The following is a 4,483-nucleotide window of genomic DNA, read 5'->3' on the forward strand; positions in this document are numbered from 1 at the left end:
AGAATTTCCAAGCCATAACCAAGTGCCCGGCCTGATCATCTCCCAGAGATTCTGCTCATCGAGTGGTCTGGGCAGGCCACGCTCCCAGGCGCAGCACTTAAAAGCAGCACGTCAGCGATCCGCCGGCACACGCACGCAGCTGCTGTAGACGACACTGGAGAACACGCTTAAACTGTGTCTGCTATCCTTCTCAGGCTGCACCTAGAAGTTCGGAAGTATTTCTAAGCCAAAAACAAGTGCCCGGCCTGATCATTTCCAAGGGATACTGCGCATCGAGTGGTCTGCGCAGGCCTGGCCCATAAGCGCAGCATTTAAAAGCAGCACGTCAGCGATCCACCGGCACTCGCACGGAGCAGCAGTGGACGACACTGGATAACATCCTTAAACTGCGTCTACTATCCTTCGCAGGCTGTACCTAGAAGTTCCCAAGTATTTCCAAGCCAAAAACAAGTGCGCCGACTGATCATCGCCAAGGGATTCTGCGCATCCAGTGGTCTGCGCAGGCCAGGCCCCCAGGCGCAGCATTTAAAAGCAGCACGTCAGCGATCCGCCGGCACTCGCACACAGCAGCAGTGGACGACACTAGAGAACACGGTTAAACTGCGTCTACTATCCTTCGCAGGCTGCACCTAGAAGTTCCGAAGTATTTCCAAGCCGAAAAACAAGTGCCCGGCCTGATCATCTCCAAGGGATTCTGCGCATCGAGTGGTCTGCGCAGGACAGTCCCCCAGGCGCAGCTTTGAAAAGCAGCACGTCAGCGATCCGCCGGCGCTCGCACCCAGCAGCAGTGGACGACACTGGAGAACCCCCTTAAACTGCGTCTACTATCCTGCGCAGGCTGTACCTAGAAGTTCCGAAGTATTTCCAAGCCAACATCAAGTGCGCCGGCCTGATCATCTCCAAGGGATTCTGCGCATCGAGTGGTCTGCGCAGGCCACGCTCCCAGGCGCAGCACTTAAAAGCAACACGTCAGCGATCCGCCGGCACTCGCACTCAGCAGCAGTGGCCGACTCTGGAGAACACCCTTAAGCTGCGTCTACTATCCTTCGCAGGCTGCACCTAGAAGTTCCGAAGTATTTCCAAGCCAAAAACAAGTGCGCCGGCCTGATCATCTCCAAGGGATTCTGCGCATCGAGTGGTATGCGCAGGCCAGGCCCATAAGCGCAGCATTTAAAAGCAGCACGTCAGCGATCCGCCGGCACTCGCACGGAGCAGCAGTGGACGACACTGGATAACACGCTTAAACTGCGTCTACTATCATTTGCACGCTGCACCTAGAAGCTCCGTAGTATATCCAAGCCAAAAACAAGTGCGCCGGCTTGATCATCGCCAAGGGATTCTGCTCAACGAGTGGTCTGCGCAGGCCAGGCTTCCAGGCGCAGCATTTAAAAGCAGCACGTCAGCAATCCTCCGGCACTCGCACGCAGCAGCAGTAGACGACACTGAAGAACACGCTTAAACTGCGTCTACTATCATTCGCAGGCTGCACCTAGAAGTTCCGTAGAATTTCCAAGCCATAAACAAGTGCCCGGCCTGATCATCTCCCAAAGATTCTGCTCATCGAGTGGTCTGCGCAGGCCAAGCACCCAGGCGCAGCACTTAAAAGCAGCACGTCAGCGATCCGCCGGCACACGCACGCAGCAGCAGTAGACGACACTGGAGAACACGCTTAAACTGTGTCTGCTATCCTTCTCAGGCTGCACCTAGAAGTTCGGAAGTATTTTCAAGCCAAAAACAAGTGCCTGGCCTGATCATTTCCAATGGATTCTGCGCATCGAGTGGTCTGCGCAGGTCAGGCCCCCAAGCGCAGCATTTAAAAGCAGCACGTCAGCGATCCGCCGGCACTCGCACGGAGCAGCAGTGGACGACACTGGATAACATCCTTAAACTGCGTCTACTATCCTTCGCAGGCTGTACCTAGAAGTTCCGAAGTATATCCAAGCCAAAAACAAGTGCGCCGGCCTGATCATCGCCAAGGGATTCTGCGCATCGAGTGGTCTGCGCAGGCCAGGCCCCCAGGCGAAGCATTTAAAAGCAGCACGTCAGCGATCCGCCGGCACTCGCACGGAGCAGCAGTGGACGACACTGGATAACATCCTTAAACTGCGTCTACTATCCTTCGCAGGCTGTACCTAGAAGTTCCGAAGTATTTCCAAGCCAAAAACAAGTGCGCCGGCCTGATCATCTCCAAGGGATTCTGCGCATCGAGCGGTCTGCGCAGGCTAGGCCCGCAGGCGCAGCATTTAAAAGCAGCACGTCAGCGATCCGCCGGCACTCGCAACCAGCAGCAGTGGACGACACTGGAGAACACACTTAAACTGCGTCTACTATCCTTCGCAGGCTGTACCTAGAAGTTCCGAAGTATTTCCAAGCCAAAAACAAGTGCGCCGGCTTGATCATCGCCAAGGGATTCTGCTCATCGAGTGGTCTGCGCAGGCCAGGCTTCCAGGCGCAGCATTTAAAAGCAGCACGTCAGCAATCCTCCGGCACTCGCACGCAGCAGCAGTAGACGACACTGAAGAACACGCTTAAACTGCGTCTACTATCATTCGCAGGCTGCACCTAGAAGTTCCGTAGAATTTCCAAGCCATAAACAAGTGCCCGGCCTGATCATCTCCCAGAGATTCTGCTCATCGAGTGGTCTGCGCAGGCCACGCACCCAGGCGCAGCACTTAAAAGCAGCACGTCAGCGATCCGCCGGCACACGCACGCAGCAGCAGTAGACGACACTGGAGAACACGCTTAAACTGTGTCTGCTATCCTTCTCAGGCTGCACCTAGAAGTTCGGAAGTATCTTCAAGCCAAAAACAAGTGCCTGGCCTGATCATTTCCAATGGATTCTGCGCATCGAGTGGTCTGCGCAGGCCAGGCCCCCAAGCGCAGCATTTAAAAGCAGCACGTCAGCGATCCGCCGGCACTCGCACGGAGCAGCAGTGGACGACACTGGATAACATCCTTAAACTGCGTCTACTATCCTTCGCAGGCTGTACCTATATGTTCCGAATTATTTCCAAACCGAAAAACAAGTGCTCCGGCCTGATCATCGCCAAGGGATACTGCGCATCGAGTGGTCTGCGCTGGCCAGGCCCCCAGGCGCAGCATTTAAAAGCAGCACGTCAGCGATCCGCCGGCACTCGCACGGAGCAGCAGTGGACGACACTGGATAACATCCTTAAACTGCGTCTACTATCCTTCGCAGGCTGTACCTAGAAGTTCCGAAGTATTTCCAAGCCAAAAACAAGTGCGCCGGCCTGATCATCTCCAAGGGATTCTGCGCATCGAGCGGTCTGCGCAGGCTAGGCCCGCAGGCGCAGCATTTAAAAGCAGCACGTCAGCGATCCGCCGGCACTCGCAACCAGCAGCAGTGGACGACACTGGAGAACACACTTAAACTGCGTCTACTATCCTTCGCAGGCTGTACCTAGAAGTTCCGAAGTATTTCCAAGCCAAAAACAAGTGCGCCGGCTTGATCATCGCCAAGGGATTCTGCTCATCGAGTGGTCTGCGCAGGCCAGGCTTCCAGGCGCAGCATTTAAAAGCAGCACGTCAGCAATCCTCCGGCACTCGCACGCAGCAGCAGTAGACGACACTGAAGAACACGCTTAAACTGCGTCTACTATCATTCGCAGGCTGCACCTAGAAGTTTTGTAGAATTTCCAAGCCATAAACAAGTGCCGGGCCTGATCATCTCCCAGAGATTCTGCTCATCGAGTGGTCTGCGCAGGCCACGCACCCAGGCGCAGCACTTAAAAGCAGCACGTCAGCGATCCGCCGGCGCACGCACGCAGCAGCAGTAGACGACACTGGAGAACACGCTTAAACTGTGTCTGCTATCCTTCTCAGGCTGCACCTAGAAGTTCGGAAGTATTTTCAAGCCAAAAACAAGTGCCTGGCCTGATCATTTCCAATGGATTCTGCGCATCGAGTGGTCTGCGCAGGCCAGGCCCCCAAGCGCAGCATTTAAAAGCAGCACGTCAGCGATCCGCCGGCACTCGCACGGAGCAGCAGTGGACGACACTGGATAACATCCTTAAACTGCGTCAACTATCCTTCGCAGGCTGTACCTAGAAGTTCCGAATTATTTCCAAACCGAAAAACAAGTGCTCCGGCCTGATCATCGCCAAGGGATTCTGCGCATCGAGTGGTCTGTGCTGGCCAGGCCCCCAGGCGCAGCATTTAAAAGCAGCACGTCAGCGATCCGCCGGCACTCGCACGCAGCAGCTGTGGACGACACAGGAGAACCCCCTAAACTGCGTCTACTATCTTTTGCAGGCTGCACCTAGAAGTTCGGAAGTATTTCCAAGCCGAAAAACAAGTGCCCGGCCTGATCATCTCCAAGGGATTCTGCGCATCGAGTGGTCTGCGCAGGCCAGGCCCCCAGGCGCAGCATTTAAAAAGAGGACGTCAGCGATCCGCCGGCGCTCGCACCCAGCAGCAGTGGACGACACTGGAGAACTCCCTTAAACTGCGTCTACTATCCTTC

The sequence above is a fragment of the Amblyomma americanum genome, chromosome 6 (genome assembly GCF_052857255.1).
Source record: "Amblyomma americanum isolate KBUSLIRL-KWMA chromosome 6, ASM5285725v1, whole genome shotgun sequence".
Taxonomy (NCBI): Eukaryota; Metazoa; Arthropoda; class Arachnida; order Ixodida; family Ixodidae; genus Amblyomma; species Amblyomma americanum.